This window comes from Chionomys nivalis, chromosome 1, assembly GCF_950005125.1.
Source record: "Chionomys nivalis chromosome 1, mChiNiv1.1, whole genome shotgun sequence".
Classification (NCBI taxonomy): Eukaryota; Metazoa; Chordata; class Mammalia; order Rodentia; family Cricetidae; genus Chionomys; species Chionomys nivalis.
Window position 1 is genome coordinate 154,800,492 of NC_080086.1, and position 21,520 is coordinate 154,822,011.

At 45.3% G+C, this 21,520-nt stretch overlaps 4 non-coding genes across 4 annotated transcripts; 2 read left to right on the forward strand and 2 right to left on the reverse strand.

Moving 5' to 3' along the window:
- Positions 1 to 3,817: 3,817 nt before the first annotated feature.
- Positions 3,818 to 3,889, forward strand: Trnac-gca (transfer RNA cysteine (anticodon GCA)). Its single transcript has one exon. It is a non-coding gene; the product is annotated as a tRNA-Cys (tRNA).
- A 9,124-nt stretch (positions 3,890 to 13,013) lies between these two features.
- On the forward strand, positions 13,014 to 13,085 carry Trnac-gca (transfer RNA cysteine (anticodon GCA)). Its single transcript has one exon. It is a non-coding gene; the product is annotated as a tRNA-Cys (tRNA).
- Positions 13,086 to 17,900: 4,815 nt separating this feature from the next.
- Positions 17,901 to 17,972, reverse strand: Trnac-gca (transfer RNA cysteine (anticodon GCA)). Its single transcript has one exon. It is a non-coding gene; the product is annotated as a tRNA-Cys (tRNA).
- A 903-nt stretch (positions 17,973 to 18,875) lies between these two features.
- On the reverse strand, positions 18,876 to 18,947 carry Trnac-gca (transfer RNA cysteine (anticodon GCA)). Its single transcript has one exon. It is a non-coding gene; the product is annotated as a tRNA-Cys (tRNA).
- Between the last annotated feature and the right edge of the window lie 2,573 nt (positions 18,948 to 21,520).

Sequence of the window (21,520 nt, forward strand, 5' to 3'; positions counted from 1 at the left end):
ACCATTCTTCAACTCCATCAAAGACTCCAGAAGGATATAATATTACCTAAGCAAACAAGAGATCCAAAACTCTAGAAATGACAGAGCCATCTCGCTGCCTGTACAGTCACCCAAAGTTTCGTTTGTACCGTTGGGGCATCCATCTTCGGCCTTCAGGCCCATAGTATCCAGCAGACATTTTCATCAAGCAGGAAATTCCAAAGACAGTTTAGTCACTTTTTGCTGTGTCCTGCAGAATGTCTTGCAGACTCTTTCATGAGTCAGGAACCCCGAAAGACCATCTCACCTTTAGGCAAGTTCAGCAGTCCTCTCTCTGCTGGTTCTTTGTGTCCAGTTTATGCATCAGTCCATGCAAGAGCAGTTTCTTGTCCAAATGGCTATCAAACTCCATAAGGAGCCTCTTTGATGCCCATCTTCCTCTTGAAGTAGATTGGTGCTGTCAGGAGCAGATGTGTCTCATTTTCATAAAAAGCCCTAAGTTTTTAAAACATTAAATGCCATATTCTGCAGTCTTTGAAAGATATGAAGAATGCCTATCTAGCTGAAATATATTTATGCACATCTAGAAAATCTAACTAACATGACTACAAGCTTGACTATTATTTATGATTATCCATTAGCAACCTATATTTCCTAATTATACATTACATTTTTAAATGAACTACACAATCACAATACCTTAATCAAGATCAGAAATACATATACATATAACAAAATTGACCTTAAAATCTATACAAATGCAAATTGTTCATATCTATATCATATCCCCCTTTAAATGTAAAAGAATATTCATAAACAATATTTGGGAATATGGGCGCAGTTTTTTTTCTCTCCAAACTGCTTCCTGCTGAATGGGGGCGCTGTATTCAGATCTTTCATGGTGTAACCTGTGTGTCAGGGTCATCTCAGTCAGCAGTTGAGTGAAGTAATTTTCTGAAGGTGTTCACAGTAACCTTTCAGGAGGGCGTGGTCTATCATACCATATTGGGATAGAAGAAATCCACAGGGTCGCATCCTCTGTGAAAACAAAAGAAGACCCTCTCCAAAGCATCATATCCTTAAACCCATATTCTGAAATCATAATACCCTTGTATCCATTTTGGTTTAGCTTGGCAGCCCATATAATGAAATGTCTCTCTGCACTTAGCTCCTTTACAGTCAAAAATTTTAAAGAAAACACAATAATACAAAGAATCCAGACTCTCTGTGAATTTTCCATTTTTACGTGGCTTATTTTTCTTTATTTCTTTTAATCTATAACTATCTGTACTCTGTCTCTTTAAAGACTTTACCCTTTTTTTTAAAGACATTAACTTTATTCTTTCTATATATTTTTTTCTCTCTCTCAAGCCTACGTACATTCATCCAACAGTGTCTGAATCAGTTCTATTGTGAATCTGTAATTTTTTTAGTATCCAGGAGCACTTTGTTTTGTGCTTTTAAATCGCTAAGCGCTTAAGAATCTAAGCTGTGACATTCCTAGGTCAAAAACAGGTACTGCCTGCTTGCCCCGCCCAGTCCAACATGGCGGAGCCGCTCGTGCCTCTGATCCTTGCACATTGCACCAGTAGCATGGTGGAGCTGTTTGTGCCTCTGAGCCGCAGCACAAAATGACTTCCTTTTAGGCACACAGTGAGTATAGTTGCCATCAAACAAATCGTAGCACTTTACTCCAAATGCTCCATTCAAAAGCTCTGTCTCCTGCAGGAGCCAGACAGAGATCGCAATGGCGGCACAGCCCAGAAAGCCGGCATTTTAAAACAGTCAGTTTTTTCCTGCTGCTGAGTCAGGATAATTTCCTTGCCACACGCAACCCACAAACAGCAAAAAGCTGTCTTAAATTCTCTCTCTCTCCTTTTCAAGCCCTCTCAGGTTTTACGTGGAGTTCATTAGCACGTTGGGTGCCACTCTGTTGTAATAAGAGCGGCAGGGCTCTCTGTTGTAATAGGAGCGGTGGGGCTGCGTCTCCGGCACCCAGCCGCCCGCATGGCTAGCTTATGCCCCGAAATAATTACATGGAAACTGTATTCTTTTAATCACTGCCTGGCCCATTAGTTCCAGTCTCTTATTGGCTAGCTCTTACATATTGATCTAACCCATTTCTAATATTCTGTGTTGCACCACGAGCTGGCTTACCAGGGAAGATCTTAACCTGCGTCTTTCTGGAGTGGGAGAATCATGGCGACTCCCTGACTCGGCTTCTTTCTCCCAGCATTCTGTTCTGTTTACTCCACCCACCTAAGGGCTGGCCTATAAATGGGGCCAAGGCAGTTTCTTTATTACTTAACCAATGAAACAACAGATAGAAAGATGACCCACCTCCATCACGCTGGAGAGTATAGAGGTAATTGTCTGGGCTCGGTTTGGTTAGGCAACATTGCTGTCTTGCCAGGTCTTAGGAGATGAGTAGAGTCAGGCGGAGGTGGCGCATACTTTTTCCTAACATTCCAGAGTCAGAGGCATGCGCATATCTGTGAGTTCCAGGCCAGTGTAGTCTGTAAAGCGAGTATGAATTCAGGGTTGGCCTGGTCTAAAGAGTGAGTTCCAGGATAGTCAGTGCTACACAGAGAAACCTTGTCTTAGAACAAAAAAGAGTTGAGTAGAAATTAACAGTAAGTTTTAGCAGTGTTGAGTGTGAATATAAAGGCCAAAGGCACTTACTTAACATATCTTACAGGGAAGGGACAAGGAACAGTGGTCGAGTATTTGAATATAGATCAAGAGGTCCCTGATTCAAATCTAGATGTTCCCTATCATAGGATTAATTCTTTATATTTCTGCCCATGGAGTTATCACACACACTCAGTACTGTGTTTCTTCTGTTTATTCCATTATTGTCCTTAGCAGAGCTGGGAGTGACAGGCCAGCTCATCATGTAGATGGATGGCTACCTCCCATCTCTTCCCACAAGCTCAGTGTCCCTTCTACTCTTATTGAATGTCTCCATTCCTCCTGCATATATCAAGTATTTCTGGTTCTGTTGTATTCTTAAAGAGAAGTAAGGAATATGTTGACAAATTCTTTCAGATGTCCCAGGCTCAGCATCCATACAAACATTCGGTGTCCAGGAACCGGAAAGGAGGCCAAACCATAAATTTTCTCCCTCTATGACTGTCTGCTGAACATGCGTTCAGAACTAAGGAAATAAATTCCAGAATCCGACTTTCTGTGGGGTATGGAGTTACTCACGTGAGCTTTTTCCCTTTCAAGAGCCCCCTGCTCACTTGCTCCTGAAAAGCTAAAGCCCGGCTCAGCTGCTGTACCCGGGAGAGAGGGACCTGCAGTGTTGCTGCTCCAGTGCCTGCTGGGCCCTGTGAGAACCTTGAGTGACAGCCCACTCTGTCTTCAGGGAAGGAGGAGAGGGTGATGGGGCCCTGGTTGAAGGCTGTTGGCCAGCTGAGTAGCTAACCTAGAAGAGCAGGGTGAAATGGGCGCAGGTCTGCAGACTGCTCCTCTAAGTTCCTTGGCTGATGATGCTCATCAAAGTGTGCAGCCCAGTAACAGTGAGGAATGCCCCTTCAGACAGCAAGTCACTTTGCGCACCAATGCCAAAGCACATACTCAACACACACTTTCTTCACCATCAAGTAATGCCCCAGACCCGTGTGTGAAGAAGACTGTGCTGCACGTGAGTAACTCCATACCCCACAGAAAGTCGGATTCTGCCCTGGAAAGCTGCAGAGCTGAGGAAGGCATCTCACCAGTCAGGTCTGGCTGCTTCTGGGAAGCAGATCTGAGGGGACCTGTAATTTAAGTTTATAGTCAGAATTTATCACCACACAGATGAAATGTATTAACTGGGCATACTGGTACCAGTGGGGGTATAGCTCAGGGGTAGAGCATTTGACTGCAGATCAAGAGGTCCCTGGTTCAAATCCAGGTGCCCCCTTATTTATTTTGGAATCTGGTTACTGACTTACTGCATTCATCTAAGTCAGGATGCCCATGAGATTAGAAAGTCTTCATTAGCTAAGGTTTCTGGAATCAGAGCTTCTATGCCCATTTACTTTTGCGGGTTCCATTCTCAGCCACATTATGAACCGAAAGGCTGGAACCCCCAAAGTACATTAGTACAATGCACACAGCTGACCTCTGACCTGTGCTGAGTCCTCTCCACCTTCTTGTTTTCCCCATCTGGATTCTTTCTCTCATCCTCACTGGGATACTTAGTTTTAATTGTCAATATGACACACTGTAGAATCACCTTGGAAATGAAGTCTCCATGAAGGATACAGTGTCCAGATCAGGTTGGCCTGTGTTCCTTCAGTAGGGGATTGTCTTGATGATTAAGTCAATTGATGCATGAGGACACAGCACTGTTCCTTAGGCAGGGATCCTGGACAGTGTGAGTGCAGAGAGTGAGCTCAGCACTAACGAGCATGCGTGCATTCATTTTCTCTGCTGTTAAGGGTAGATGTGATGTGACTAAGTGTGTAAAGTTCCTGCTGCCTTGACCTCGCTGAAATAAGTGACTGTATCCTGAAATTGTGAGCTAACGCAAACCCTTTCTTCCCATCCTTTGCCTCTTTCCTCAGCATTTTATCAGAGCAGCAGAAATGAGGCTAGAACAAATCTTCCTCCACTGTCCCCTCTTACTGAGCAGTGGTCTCACTGTGGTCCAGAGCTGCCCATGGAGTGAAGAACAGCATTCTGAATTTAAGGATTATGCTGAGAAGCTATGATAGGGTGGGGGGAGGCAGAATGTAGGCTGTGCTATCATGGGCAAATACTACCAGGATGTGTAGGAACTGGTAATAGCAGTGCGGCTGGTGCTGGGGATGCCTCCTGTGCATGTATTATCCAGGGAGCTCACAGACGAGGTAGGGGACTGTACACGTGATCATCTGAGCTCTGGGAAGCCAGACTTCTCTTCAGGGAGCCAGGCTTAGGCACAAATGCAGCAGGGACCCCGTTGGCCACTAGGGCATCAAATGCTAAATGCCCACTCCCCCTGCTATCATAGCACCTCTTATTTTCCTGGCCTGGGAGGAATAGCTGGCTAGCTGTCATCTTCCTCCACTTTCCTTTGCTTCTTCTCTTTGAGAGCACTCAGCACAGCCTCCTTCACACAAGGGTCTGGGGCATTACTTGATGGTGAAGAAAGTGTGTGTTGAGTATGTGCTCTGGCATTGGTGCGCGAAGTGACTTGCTGTCTGAAGGGGCAATCCTCACTGTTACTGGGCTGCACACTATTCTTGAGTTTCATGCAGGCAGCACAGCTCTCTTGTGACCACCATTCCAGCACACCATTGGCAGTTCTCCAAACAAGGGATACCGGACCTGCTGAGTGGGATATCATCTTTATGTGTTATAAGTAACGGGCTGGACAAGGACCCACACTCTCAGTGGGTCAGCCTCTGGGTGGGTCATAAAAGTAGGGTGAGGAGTACAGGAGCGACATGGTAGACTCAATAGGCCACCAATGCCACATGAAGTTGAGTGGCAACCCGGCCTGTCGCAAGGATCCTGCACTAAGGCAGGCTGGGGCAGGCATGGGCAGCTGCCCATGGTAGGAACTCAGCAGGATCAGGGCCTCCAACAAGCTGTGAGGCTCACAGAGGTTATCACTGACCACTGACAGGGCTGGAAGGAAATGAGCAGTGAGCATGGGCCAAAGGCGGCAGCAAGAGTTGCACTCTCTGTAGCAGGCCCCTCAGACCTGAGCTGTCGTCAGACCTGGACGAGGTGGAGAGGTGACCATTCTGTAAAGGGAGACATAGTCAACAGGGGTAGGAAATTGTATTCAACCTTTATGGGGGGGGGGAGATTTTGTGGCTCTTTAGACCATAGCTGAATGCCCACATGGTGTCTCTGAAGGAGGGGTGGCATTTGGGAGCCAAGCCTTGGTTCTACCCTCCTGTGGGATGGTCAGCTCTTATATGGAGGTGCTGGGTGAACTGAAACAGAAAAAAATGTGCCTTCCTAACCGGATAGGCAGACAAATATGAGACACAACACAAAGGAAGGAAAGAATGGGGGTCCCAGCGCTTATCTGCTGAAGGGACTGAGGGGCCTTTTCACTGAAAATACACTGTCTGGTGGGTGCTGTCCAGTGCTGGGAGTGAGGAGAGAGAGACAACTAAGACCTGTTCCAGGCACAACCCAAAAATTACAGCTGTAACGAAGAAAAGGGCTCTGAGCGGGCAAGTTCAAGACCTATGTTAGACGTCCCTGCTCCAGGTGCCTGATGTTGCTGGGCCCTAACTTCTTCCTCTGGGGAGGGGGTGAGAAGGTGCCGTGCAATATCACAGAATCTGGGAGTCAGGTAGAAGGTGTGCAGCAGACTTGTTTATTTAACAGTGGGGAAGAGCTTATATATCTTCCCAGCACCCAGGCATTCCAGTCCATGGGCATCAATGACTTCCTGGTATCTTGGAAGATTTCCCATAAAGATTTCCCATTTCCAGGACATTTTCCATTCCACTGGCCTCCCTTGCAGTCCACGGGGACAAGCCACTGTGGAGAGGACCAACAGAGACCTTAAGGAGCTGTTCGCCAGGACTATCTCACCAGAGGCTGGGATCCTCATCTGACCACCACAGAGGTTCTTTTCCATATGAACTTTCTCAGTTTTGATGACAAGGGGCTTGGCCCAGCTTACAAGCACTGGGCATCTCTGCCAAGGAACACGTCCTGTCCCTGGTGAGATGGGGAGACCCTATCTTCCTCCGGTAGCAGCTGCCAGCTCCCCTGCTAACCTGTGGGAGCGGGTATGCTGTGTTTCTCCTCAGATTGACACAGTGTCAAAGTGGGCCCTGGTAGGAGATGTGTGCCCGGCCATGGATTAGTCTGCCTCTGTCAATAAGGGAATCACCCAGGATGAGTAACATTTATACTGTCCCCCATTTTTTACCTCTCATTGCCCCCTCAAACAAGTTCACTTACTAAGGGCAGAGGTTATGACCTTTGATGCTTCATTTTTTTAAAAAGATTTGGCATAATTTAAGAGGCTATTTGATCCTTCCAGATGCTCACAGATGCATTAATTGGCAGACTGGTATTGTTAATCCTCATTCTGTTTAAATGTCTCGTGGAGCAGACCCAAAATCAGTGGACAGCAACTAAGGCTACTCTTCAGGTGTTAATGACACTTAGGCACCCTTCTCGTGTCCTCTGCAGGAGGTTATGCATGCCTGGTTATCTGAAATCCACCCCACCACACCCTGGTAGCTCTCCAGGAATGAAATGAATGCTCTTCGAGGGATGGTAGTCAATGATGGGTAAGAGCTTTGGCAGGCTGACCAAAGGCAGGGATAGGCCAGTTGCTGAGCCCTCCTGAGGAGGTGTCAACAAGGCCTGAGCAAAGATTTCTGACTCCTGCTAAGCGCCCATGTAATACATAAAAAAGGGTGGGTGTGTAGGAATTAAGGCCTACAAGAGGAGCCAACCTGGAGTCTGCCTGGTGCTGTCAGAGGTCCTGACCATGCCTACCTAGCCAATGAAAGCTGACCACATGATATCAATGAATCAGAATGCCTAGGGTATATAAGTTTTCCCCCATTGTTAAATAAACTAGTCTGCTTATGCCTTCTACCTGATCCCTGCTGTCTGAGGCGTTGACACTGCACCTTCTCACTCCCTCCCCCGAGGAAGACGTTAGGGCCCAGCTACATAGATGCAAAGACTCATGGTAAGTACAGGACATCAGCAAAGGTTTGCTGAGATTTCTTAGTCACCAAGTCACTAATGGCCTCTGTTGAAGATGCCAGCAGAGAAGTGCTCTCTGAATAGGAAGGTGATTTGCTCCTTTTGTAAGTTGAGCAGCATTAGGATGTCGCTGAAACATCCACTGGGCCATCTTGTTTGATTCCAAAGCACAGGGCCTGCAGGATGCTCACTGCTGGAAAGATAGGGTACAATGGCTGTCGTGAAGCCCCACAGGAATAAAAATCTATACTTGAACTTACAGAGCTGGGAGACTATTTCAGAGTAAAGCAATGACTGTGTGAGACATTTCTCATAAGCTGCTTTTGCCACAGAGTCTATGGGAGGAGTGGACTTCCCATGAGAATCGACTGGTCATGAGGAGAATTCAGAGGCAATGGCAGATAGCACTTTGCTGTTGGAAAAGTGAAGCTGATTCCTGTCCATGGCAGGAGGCCTCGACTCATCAGTTCAAGGCAGGAAGAGAACCGGGCATCTTCCAGTTACATACATCCTTGACTGTGTGGCTTGCATACCCTTGTGAAGATGGATTTGATTCAAGTGCTACCTAGTCAATTCTGTTAGATGGAAGCGAGCATCCCAGAAGAAGGAAGACTGTCCCACAGAAGCCCAGCACCTCCAAAAATGCACCACTGAGCTGTGCTGTGACCATGGCTTTTGAAAAATGGGGTGAAATTATTTGAACCCTAAATTTTTCTTTGGGAGCTCTGTTGACAAGCCATGATCTCCACCCCTGCACCCCACACTCATCAGGTACTGACCGAAGAGAAGGAAGAGTTTCTGACTTATTATAGGAATTTAGATTGTGGTTCGTGATTGAGAAGAACCCTTGAGATAAATGAGGGGCCTCTGTGGGTAGAGAAGGAAACTCTGAGTTAGCTGGTTATGGGTCTACTTTGATGAAACACACAGTATATCAGGGGATGCTCAGGCATGGCAACAAGGTAAAATACCAAGGAAACTCTATCACGACAAGGGGTTATTATAACCGATACATAGAATGTTTGACTGTAGACTTTTCTTAGTGGACGAATCTCTTCTATTTACTTTGGTTTCCACCTATAAATCTCCTGGCCAAGGTTTAAAAGATCCCAGTGATATGTGACAAAATGAATCTGCATGTAACCTCAGACACCAGAATATAGGCTACCTTCTCCTTTGTTCTGGTCACTTTTGGCCTACCAGATTCCCCTCTTACTGCCCACCGAGTGTGACGAGAAGACTCATATGGCTGGAATTCAACACACAGAAGGCAATGGTCTGCCATCACCCCATTTGCTTGCTCATCGGTGTGAGGTGCATACTAGCTGTGTGTGCTTCGTGGATCCAAAATCTTTCAAATGACCATGTCTTTACCATATTTAGAAGGTGGAGTGATTTTCCTAATCTTAGGCTGTAGCGAGCTGTGTGAAGCCACATCTGATAATCAGCTCCTAATTATGGCTAAGACCTGACTTACGCTGTGATCACGCAATGATTGTCAGCTGCTTGCATATGTGTGGACCTATGGGCAGTGCCCACCTGGCAATCCGGGGTTGGTTGCCCATGCCTACTTAAGGGCTGGGAGAGGTTTGCCCAGGGAGAGAGGAAAAGAGAGAGAGGGAGAGAGAGAGAGAGATTTTACAATTGTTAACAAGGTCCTGAATAAACTGCTTAGCAAGAAGAGCTCCGGTGTTGCACGTCCTCCTTGCTGGACGAGGGGGACCGCGACATTAGGCCATGATAGTTTCAGCAGAATGAACCAGTATCTGTATCTAGAACCATGTGTGAAAGCTGGCACAGCAATTGGGGAGGGCAGTGTACGCCCAATTTGTTTAGCTGGGGGCTGTGGCTCCATTATACAAAGATCTCAAGAAACTAGACATCAAAAGACCAAATAATCCAATAAGAAAATTGGGTACAGATCTAAACAGAGAATTCTCAACAGAGAAATCTGAAATGGCCAAAAGAAATGCTCAATATCCTTAGTCATCAGAAAAATGGAAATCAAAACAGTTCTGAGATAACATACTATACCTGTCAGAATGGCCAAGACAAAAAACTCTGATAACAACTTATGATGGAGAGGATGTGAAGTAAGGGGAGCACTTGTTCATTGCTGATGGGAGTGCAAACGTTGGAAATCAGTATGGCAGTTGTTCAGAAAATTGGGAATCAATCTATCTCAAGACCCAGCAATAACACTTTTGGGCATATACCCAAATACACAGTCACACCACAAGGATATGTGTTCAACTATGTTCATAGCAGAATTATTCATAATAACCAGAACCTAGAAACAAACCTAGATGCTCCTCAACTGAAGAATTGATAAGGAAAATGTGGTACATTTACACAATAGAGTACTACTCAGCGGTAAAAAAAACAATGGCATCTTGAAATCGGCAGGCAAATGGATGGTACTAGAAAAAGCCTTCCTGAGTGAGGTAACCCATACCCAGAAAGACAAATATACTCTGTACTCACTCAAAAGTAGACATTAGATATAAAGCAAAAGACAACCAGCCTAGAGGCCACAACCCCAGAGAACCTAGGTAACAAAGAAGACCCTAAGAGAGACATACATGGATCATCCTAGGAAGGAGAAAAAAGACAAGATCTCTTGAGCAAATTGGGAGTGTGGGGAACAGTGGAAGGGGAGGGGGGAGGAGGGAAGAGGAGTGGGAAAAATGTATAACACATTCCTATCCAAACAATTAAATAAGAAGGTTTTAAAAAATAAAAAATCAAGAGTTCATAATTGATCTCTCCTGATTTGTACTTTCTGTTTGGATTATCTCTAGAAAAAAAAAAGTTTGTTTCTATGGATATGTTGTCTAAATCCCTTTTCAAATGACCTTGTTTATCACATTTAAAAACAGCTAACATTTTGATTTTCTTAAAATTTATAAAAATCCTTTCTATCAAAGCAGCATCATAAGCATGAGATCCAGTATCAGCTGTATTTCTAATCCATTCATCTACTGGGGACAATTTTGCCTTTAAAGTCCTAATCACCCTTTTGCATTCCAAATTAGCATTTTCAAAAGCCAAAGATTCAATTAGTATTTGTCTAACTTCTGGATCTGATATCATTCAATTTACCGCTGAAGTCATTCTTTGAAAAAAATCAGTGAAGCCTTCTTTTACCTAGTCCTCTTACCCGATTCTCCATCCCTGTCCTAAGCATTCAAAGCTGCTATATGACATAGTGCCATGGTATGATTATCAAGTCTAGACTGTCTTTGCAGACCAACATACTGAGCTTCACTGAGAAGCTGATCGTGAGAAATTTCCATACCTCTAGCCCTACCTCATTGTTCTAGGACCCTAGCTTTCTCCTTCCACCATGTTTTCTATTAACTGAGGGCCAGCTTCCAATATTGCTGTAGCTAAATCTTTCCAGTCTTGTGGGATAATTCTGTTGAGAGTTGACCACAAATTTAACATCTGCTTCACATAGGGTGAATGCATACCATATGAAATAACTGCTTCCTTAAATCTCTTCAAATCTAAAAGTTCTACAGGATTCCAGCCAGCTTCTGCATAGCCTTGGGGATGCCTGTTATCCAGTAGTCATTCTTGTATGGTAACTGGATAAACTAAAGCTGGTTTTCTAATAACCTTGGGCCACTCCTATTCAATTTCATAATGCAATGGTGTGGTAGGTTCTGCTCTAAATTCTTCTGTCTGCATCTGAATATTTTGACTTTCATTAGTAGGGCTTTCTGAGGATTGTATCTTATCAGTCAAAGTTTTATCATTTCATTAGTAAGTCTTTCTAAGGCTTGTATCTTATCAGTATAAATCTTTCTAAGTTTTGTATATTATCAGTCAAATTTTTATATTTGGTAAAGTTATCAAACCATATTAAGGATAAAATATGAATTACCAAACTGAGAGTAATTACAAAAAATATTAGGTCAATTCCAGCTAAATGGTTTATCCCCTCATTTATATTTTCCATTTGCAAGTCATTCATAGTAGGACTAAACAGGGTGCCAACTCTAGGAATTGTGGTATTTCTAATTCTTAACATGGGAAAAATTTCCTATTCTTTTAAATTTATTTTTAATTTTTTAAAACTATTTTGTCCTTCAAGAATTTCCAGGGTCTCACCATATCTGCTGACACCCATAGCGTAGATGGAGTTGTCTGAGTGTAATCAGCTGCAATGACAATGTTTGACTCCGACTATGTTTAATTTGCCAGCAGGGAGGGTGTGCTGTTGGGGGGCCCCGAACTGTGCTAATTGTATGACTGGATGGGGGCCACCATGACTATTCATGTGCCATACAGGGAGAGGGGGTGACTGTAGGAGGAACCCACATAACTGGGACACAGTATGGGAGGGGATCAAGCCGCTGGCTGTCGGGGGGAGCTTGGCTGCCCAGGGAGTGCAAAGAAACCACAGCTGACAGTTGCTGTACTGCAGTGCTGGTGGCGCTGAGGTCACAGCATGCTAGTGCTCAGGGCAGCCTGTATGACAGCCAGCTCGTGTTGAGGGGCACTGGGGAGAAGGGTACATCTGTGGCAGCTCTGTAGCTTTGGCATGGTCTAAGGCCACATGTTGGATGCCAAATATTGTGAATTCTTTTATTGTTTTAGTAAAAAATAGAACTTGGGAGTTAAATATTAGGGAAATAACTGAGAGATACACAGAGCAACCATGAAATGATCCTCCACTCTCTTCTACATCTTCCCCAATTAAAGAGACCTTACTACATCTTAGACCCATTCTTGGTCCTCTCTGTGTTCCTCTAGCTTCCTTTAAGTTGGCCAGAAAACTCTAGGGTCCACTCTGGCCAGCTTAGTGTAGACTCAGTCTTCCAAACAAAGGTTTGATTCCATTCGCAGTCTCAAAACATGCAAACATAAATCTGCAAAAAACAAACCCAGGAATCAGACTGTCTGTGGAGGCTGGATATTACCATGTGAGCTTCTGCGCCTTCTAGAGCCCACTGCTCTATTGCTTAATCCTCAAAGAGTAAAACCTGACTCACCTGCTGTAGCAGGGAGAGAGGGATTCTGCACTGTTGTGGCACTGAGAACTGAGTGAGAGTCAATTTTGTCTTCAGAGAAGGAGAGGATGTATATAGACCCAGGTGGAAGGCAGTTGGATAGCTGCGGAGCTAACTCAAGACAGCATGGTGAAATGGGCTCAGGTCTGCAGACTGCTCCTCTGATTTCCTTGGCTGATGATGCTCATCAAGGATGGGGCAGGCCTGCTGCAGAGCTGAGGAAGGCATCTCACCAGTCAGGTCTGGCTGCTTCTGGGAAGTAGGTCTGAGAAGATCTGTAATTTAACTTTATAGTCAGAATTCATAACCACACAGATGAAATGTATTAACTGGGCACACTGTACCAGTGGGGGTATAGCTCAGGGGTAGAGCATTTGACTGCAGATCAAGAGGTCCCTGGTTCAAATCCAGGTGCCCCCTTATTTATGTTGGAATCTGGTTACTGACTTACTGAATTCTTCTAAATCAGGAGACCCATGAGAATTAGAACGTCTTCATTAGCTGAGGTTTCTGGAATCAGAGCTTCTATGCGCCATTTACTTCTGTGGGTTCCATTCTCAACCATACTATAATCAGCCACGAACCCAAAGGCTGGAACCCCCAAAGTACATTAGTGCAATGCACACAGCTGACCTCTGACCTGTGCTGAGTCCTCTCTACCTTCTTGTTTTCCCCATCTGGATTCTTTCTCTCATCCTCACTGGGATGCTTAGTTTTGATTGTCAGTTTGACACACTGTAGAATCACCTTGGAAATGAAGTCTCCATGAAGGGTACAGTGTCTAGATCAGGTTGGTCTGTGTTCCTGTCAGTAGGGGATTGTCTTGATGATTAAGTCAATTGATGCATGAGGACACAGCACTGTTCCTTAGGCAGGGATCCTGGACAGTGTGAGTGCAGAGTGAGCTCAGCACTAATGAACATGCGTGTATTCATTTTCTCTGCTGTTAAGGGTAGATGTGATGTGACTAAGTGTGTAAAGTTCCTGCTGCCTTGACCTCGCTGAAATAAGTGACCGTATCTGAAATTGTGAGCTAACACAAACCCTTTCTTCCCATCCTTTGCCTCTTTCCTCAGCATTTTATCAGAGCAGCAGAAATGAGGCTTGAACAAATCTCCCTCTAGTATCTGCTCTTACTGAGCAATGGTCTCAGTGTGGTCCAGAGCTGCCCATCAGGTGAAGAACTGCATTTTGAATTTAAGGATGTATTGACAGGCTATGATGGGTAGCGGGAGGTCAGAATCTGAGGCTGTGCTAGCGTGGACAGACACTACCTGGAGGGAAAGACTCATAGTAGGTGCAGGACGTCAGCAGAGGTTTTCTGAACTTTTTCAGTCACTAAGTCACTAATGCCCTCTGCTGAAGGGATGCCAGCAGAGAAGTGCTCTCTGAATAGGAAGGTGATTTGCTCCTTTTGTAAGTTGAGCAGTATTAGGATGTCGCTGGAACATTTATCTTGTTTGATTCCAAAGTACAGGGCCTGCAGAATGCTCACTGCTGGAAAGATAGGGTACAATGGCTGTCGTGAAGCCCCACCGGCATAAAAATCTATACTTGAACTTAGAGAGCTGGGAGGCTATTTCAGAGTAAAGCAATGACTGTGTGAGCCATTTCTGACAGGCTGCTTTTGCCACAGAGTCTATGGGAGGAGCCGGACTTCCCATGAGAACTGACTGGTCATGAAGAGAATTCAGAGACAATGGCAGATAGCACTTTGCTGTTGGAAAAGTAAAGCTGATTCCTGTCCATGGCAGGAGGCCTCGACTCATCAATTCAAGGCAGGAAGAGAACTGGGCGTCTTCCAGTTACATACATCCTTGACTGTGTGGCTTGCATACCCTTGTGAAGATGGATTTGATTCAAGTGCTACCTAGTCAATTCCGTTATATGGAAGCGAGCATCCCAGAAGAAGGAAGACTGTCCCACAGAAGCCCAGCACCTCCAAAAATGCACCACTGAGCTATGCTGTGACCATGGCTTTTGAAAAATGGGGTGAAATTATTTGAACCCCAAACTCTCCTTTGGGAGCTCTGTTGACAAGCCATGATCTCTACCCCTGTACCGCACACTCATCAGGTACTAACGAAGAGGAAGGCAGAGTCTCTGTCTTATTATAGGAATTCAGATTGTGGTTCACAGTTGAGAAGAACCCTTGAGATAAATGAGGGGCCTCTGATAGTGGAGAAGGAAACTCATAGTCTCCGTAAGCTGGTTATGGCGCACACAGTATATTATGGGATCCACAGGCATGGCAACAAGGTGAAATACCAAAAAACTTCTCTCAGGTTGTAGAGATCCAACCCATAAGTAGAATGTTTGAATGTAGACTCGGGTTCAGAGTTCAAATCCAGGTCCTTCCTACTGCTGTTTCTGTTCATTTATAAGCCTAAAACTGCTGTCTTTCTTTAGTATTATGCGTACTTGTCACCTCCAACACTGTCCTGCCTAGGACCCTGTCAGTGTCTTTTGGAGACATTGGATATCAATCATAAATGAGAGTTCCACCGATGGTTAATGATCTGTCTCTATGTCAGAAGTTCTCAGTTAGTTGCTCTATAAACCTGGCATTGTGGAGGCATGTCCTGAGTCAGAGGCTGCCCGGGAATCCTGAGGCACAGTCAGTGGGTCAGTTTGTCCCACTCTCTCCACCGTGTAACACCCCCAACACGTCCTTCAGTCATTGTTCCTTTTTAATTTTATGTGTATTGGGTTTTTTCTTCATGCATGTCTGTACAACGCATGGCTGTCTGGTTGCCAAAGAACTCAGGAAATCATGTCAAACATCCTGGAGCTGTAGTTAGAGACCGTTGTGAGCTGCCAAGTGGGCACTAGGAATCACACCTGGGTCCTCTGGAAGAGCAACGTGTGCTCTCAAGCAAGTGCTGACTCTCCAGCCTCCCCACTTCAGTCTTGTCTCTATTTTCTTGGTGGACAAATCTCTATAATGGTTTCTTTTCTATTTACTTTGTTCTCTGCCTATGAGTTCTCTGTCCAAGGTTTAAAAGTTCACATTTATATGTGACAAAATGACTCTGATTCTAGCCTCACACACCAGAACAAAGCATATCTTCTCCCTTGTTTTGGCCACTTGTGGCCTACCAGGCTCCTCCTGTACTGCCCACAGAGTGTGATGAGAAGTCTCAGAAGGTCTGGAATCCCGCCCCCCACAGGGCAGTCATTTGCCATCACCCTACTTGCTCACCAGTGTAAGGTGCATGCCAGCTGCCTGTGTGTCTTCCTTGGGTTCCAAATCTTTCAGGTGCCCAAATCTTCTTCATAATTACAAGGAGGAGTGAGTTCACTAGTCCTAGGCCTTGGCGGTTTCAGTAGAAAGGACCAGTATCTGTGTCTAGAACTATGTGTGGAAGTTTGCACAGCAACTGGAGATGGCAGTGGCCCCCTAAAGATGAGGGTGAAAAGTGTGCTGTCTTTCTGTCTAAACTGGAGAACCCCAGTTGGTTCTCCAGAGCCAGGGATTGGGGATCCCAGGCCGTGGGGATGAAGCACACAGTCTCCTGGATTCCAGGCTGCTTGTTGGTCTGGTGGGCATCCAATGGTGGCCATTGGCTGGCATCTCTCCTAAATCATCAGGATCTGTGGCATGGCATTTTAAGCATTTTAAGTTTTACTCCACAAACCAAGTTCTCATCCAAGATTCTAACTTTTCACAGACAGCATTTGCTACAGTGCCTTGTGTAGGGCCAAGTAGAGCTGGACAGCTCTGGAGCTACAAGGCTTACAATGGACAACTACAGCCTAATGTCTTAGCTGAAGACAAAAGCAACATGCAGACCACCAGTACTTGCAGAGGCTGAAGCTGTTTCTGCAGAGTAACTAAGATTGCATGAAAGCAATAATTAAATTATCACTATGGTGTCTAGTGAGATAGCTCAGCAGACCTTAGCACTTGCTACACAAGCCTAAGAACCTGTGTTTGGACATATAGCCATATACATATCCCATATGATAAAGCCAGATGCAGAGGTACATGTATATAATCCAAGCACTCTCAAGGAAATGTAAGAGTTGCAGTCAGGAACATCTGGCTGGAGCTCATGGCCAGTTAACCTGGAGTGTGCATCCCAGTTATAAGCAATAAGAGGGACTCTGTTTCAAATAAAGCAGAAGGTGAAGTCTGATATATGAGGCTTTCCTCTGACCTCCCCACATGCTCCATGGCATACACATAACCTCATGTATAAACACATCATATATGCACACAGACACACACACACACAATCAATCAATCAATGTACAGAGTTCACAGTGTACTCATCTCTCTTGAATGATGATTTTCAGTCGTGGTGAATCAGACTCCACAGGACACTGGAGATGAGAAAACCCAGAGCATCCTTGGCTGAGGCAGTACAGTGATGTGGTGCTAACGAGGAGAGTACACACAGGTAAAAAGGCACAAAGCACTGGCAAAGCACCTTCTAGTTCAACCAAAGCTAGTGAACATGGAGGAAGCTTCCTGGTCAGCACCAACTTGGCTCCCCCACCTCCTGTGACTAATAGGTGTGGTGTCTTCAGCAATAGGGCTCTGTCAACAAGTTCTGGTGAGTGGCTGAAAGCAATGGCAATGGCCTGTATTGTCCTGGAGGGACTCTGGGACACCAGAGTTTAATTGGAATTGTCCTACAGAGGGACTCATGCTCACCTGAGAAGCAATAGATTGCCAAATAAAGCACCCATTTCCAGGCATGGGACACTTCCATTTGAGTTGCTGGTCAGATGTGTCCTGGAGCCCCCAAACATGTTTCGCATTGTCTTCTAGTGTCAAGAACTGCTGTGGAAAGGTTACCTAGCATGATGATTTCAGTCCTGTGTGTATCACTGCTCCTTGTAGCCTAGGTTTTTGAGATCTTCCCTTTAGACTTAGATTTCTTTGGCATTTGCTACTCAGTTTGCGTTTTCTCAATTATTCACAATACATGAAAAATCTGATGAAGTACATATCTTCCTTTATGGTAAATTTTCTTTTATTTTTGCCTCCCATCATTTTCAGTTTCTGATTATTGTACTAATGGGGGAAGTGGGTAGATTTAGAGTCATGAGTGTTTGGTTCCTCGAGTGGGAGTTCTGTGAAGAGACTAAGTCATCCTCCCCTGAGACATGAAATTACTCTTTATTCTGGATCCCAGAGAGGGAGGCTCTAATGGAGACATTCTAGCTTCTCTGAGGTCCTCCCCAAGGTGAATGTGGTAGGTTAACTACTAAAATAATATTTAAGGAAGGGGGCACCTGGATTTGAACCAGGGACCTCTTGATCTGCAGTCAAATGCTCTACCCCTGAGCTATACCCCCACTTACAGGGAAGGCAACCTCTCTCATTAGTACCTCTCCCACCTTGGCACCACACCCAGGTTTCCTATATGTTCACGATCTACTGGTTCCTGATAATGATCTTGATGTGCCAATATTTTTCTATTTCCATCTGCCTCTATCTTCTCCTCTCCAACCTCAGTCAGCCCATCTCAATGCCCCCTCTCTCAGGTGTCCTAAAGACATCAGCTTTCATTCAGAAAAGGACTCTTAACTGGTGTTTTCCTTTAGTTCACACTTAATTTTCTTGAAGTGGCCAAGACAAGAGCTGATGTTCTGGGTTTCCAATGGTCCAAACCTTTTTTTCTCAGAGAGAACTTTATCTGTCTTCCACGATATGAGGAGGGTGCCCTTTATGTCACATCATCATTTATTCACTCAGCAAACACCATGGAGTTTCCTATGTTGTGGTCACTATCAGTCATGTTGAGTACACAAAGCAAGGTCAGTCATTTCCCTTTTCCTCAGAGTCTTAGTCTGAAACAAATACATGGATCCTAGTATTTCTTCAGAAGTATCAGGAATCAAAGCCCAGGTTGTGGGGGACATCATGTAAGGATCCCCCTTTCTGGGGGCTCAGGAAGGTTATCCCAAGGGCTTGACTCTGGAAAGTTACCAGAGGAAGAATCTGCTCTTCAACTTCATAGAACTCCTCTGAAGTCCTGCACTGATGGAGCCTTCCCAGTGCGTTGGAGGTCAGCCTATGCCACAACATGAGTGTGACCTGGATGGGTTCACAGTGAGTCCTGTACTAGCTCCTCTCAGAGAAGAGTCAGGGTCCAGTCCTGAGCAGAACACAGAGCACAGGGGAGCACAGTATATCAGTTGCCTCTGTGTTAACCAGTATCAGATTTTGTTTCTTGTATCTAAAAGAGACGCCTAGGAAGGGGGCACCCGGATTTGAACCGGGGACCTCTTGATCTGCAGTCAAATGCTCTACCCCTGAGCTATACCCCCATCTGCTTCATATATATCTAATAAACATCTCTGAACCTGTATGACCACCTCCTGACATGGGTTCTTGCTAGTACACTGATATCTGCTTTCTCCTGTGAGGCCCAGCCCTCAGCCAGCTGCACACCTGTCCGCCACCTCCTCATGCCAGCGCCCTCCTATCCTAGTTCACAGCTGTGAAGGAAGCACCAACTCATGGAAGCCTGCATTCACCTCATCCACTCTCCCACCTGTAAGAGCCAAGTGCAAAGGCTTGGATCTTAAGCAATTGATGGCTTATGAGGGAGAGAAAACAGGTTTCTGTTTGGGTATGCCTTGTGGTAAGTCAATGATGTGGATGGCTTCCCTCTCGGAAGCGTGCGATAGCGCAAATTGAAGGACACAGTCCTGGGGATGTAAGGTGGGTTGGATCTGTGCAGAGGAGTTAAAAGAAATAGTTGAAAGCAAGTATGATCAAAATGCATTCTATGAAGTTCTCTAAGAATCAACGAAAATATTTTGAAAAAATAATTTTTCATTTAATTTTTGGGACATTCACACCAAATCCCACACATTTGCTGTCCCTTCCATATTTGCCCTCCAACCATGTAGAATCCACCCCAAAAGTAAATAAAAACAAATTAAAAATAGAAAAGAAAGAAGCAGAAGTCAAAACAAACAAGCCATCTAGTCGACCCCTCTAGTCAACAACCTCCTTTATCAAGCACTGCTTTCTGTGCATGTTCCATTCTGCTCCTAAGTCGTTCTCTAATCTCCATCCCATATTTATTTGTCATTGTGCCATTGGAAGTTGTGGTATGGTACACAGTATATACCCTTTTGCCAAAACAGTTCAAACACTTTTACTTGCAAATGTTCCTTGCAGTAAGTCATGAGGCTAGTTCATGGCCTCTGGCTTCTGCTACAGCATCAATACTGGACCCTCATAGAAACTCAGATATCCTGCTGTTGCTCTGAGTTGTTGGGATTCTGTAGCTATGGACCTGCAGGGCCACCTCCCTCATGTGTTCCAACACCTCCTAGGCTGGGAAGATGCTGGTGTGAGCCAACTCAAAGCCTTGGATCTGGGCCTGGATGGTAGTTGAGTTGGTCTGCGTCCCAGCTCTCCCGCTCTCCCATGCCCAAGCCTCTGGGGCCAGCAATCCCATACCACCTGTGCAAGAGATGGTCGCAGCCTTCCTACCCCCATGCAATCAGGGCCAGCTCTCCTGCACTCAAACCACCAGGGTCGGTTCTCCCACTCTGCCCAGTCGAGGGATGTGACAATCTTTCCCACAGCAGTAATGCTACTGGTGAGGGGTGAGACTGGTTCTTGCTCCCATGCCACGAAAGCCACTTCTCCCACTCTGCCCAGGTATTTGTTGGGGCCAGTCCTCTTGCACCCCTGCTATCAGGCTGACTCTCCTGCTCTGCTGAGGGGAGGGGAGAGGCCAGGCCAGCTCTCCTGTGTGTATGTGTTAGCTGGTGTGAAGTGGAGCCTGCCCTCCTACTCAAATGCCAGCTCTCCAGTGCCCCTTCCTCTCCTGTACCTCACCACTAAGGCCAGTTTTCTAAATACCCCCAAGCAAGTGGTGGGAGCAGCTCTCCTGAGTCTACACCATCCAGCCTCTGATAAGGGGCAGGGCCAGCACTCTCACAAGGTGCATCAATGAGGAGAGGGGATAGCTCTGCCATGCACACATCAGGGCCAGCTCTTTTGCTCTGGCAAGGATCAGGGCTATCTCACCCATGTCCATGCCAACGGGACCAGCTTTCTCACCTTGCCTCTTTTGAACTTGAACTCCACAACCACATTGCTGTGAGCACTACTGTTTCCCACGTTCCTAATGATATGGCCCAGTAAGTCAAACTTATAGTACTCAATTGCCTTTCTAATCCAAAATCCCAACTTCTTTCATATTCTTCCAACAACCAGCATGGGCAGGCCTGTCAAAGCAATACCCAGGCCCTGATAATCAAAGTCTCACTTACTATTCTGTGTTACTATAGTGTTACATAAATAGTTAATATACTGTTCTAGTGCTGTGAAGACACACCGTGATCAAGGCAACTTATAAAGAAAGCATTTAATGGGGAATTGCTTACAATACCTGAGGTTAGTCCATGATCATCATGGTGGGAAGCATGGTGGCAGGCATGGCACTGTAGCAGTAACTGACAGCTTACACGTGATCCACAAGCAGGGGGCGGAGAGTAGGACTGGGTCTGATATGGGATTCTGAGACCACAAAGCCCCTGCCAGTGCATCTCCTCTAACGAGGTCACACCTCCTAATCCTTCCTAAACAGTTCACCAAGTAGGGACCAAACGTTCAAATATATGAGCCTGTGAATTTGTTCTCATTCAAACCACCACGTTATTTATGAAAAAATATTTAAGGTAAGTGTTCTGACCATCAGTATAGTGTGTGGAAAAATTATAGGTCTTATCAGTCACACAAACGCTAGAAATTTTACTTTTATTCAACTCTCACAGGAGGAGTTCATTGCCCCAAAGGAGTGTCATTTTGTTAAGAAACATTGAAGAAGTTGGCACCTGGGAAAGAGAGACTCACACACGGAAGAGGTGGTGGGACA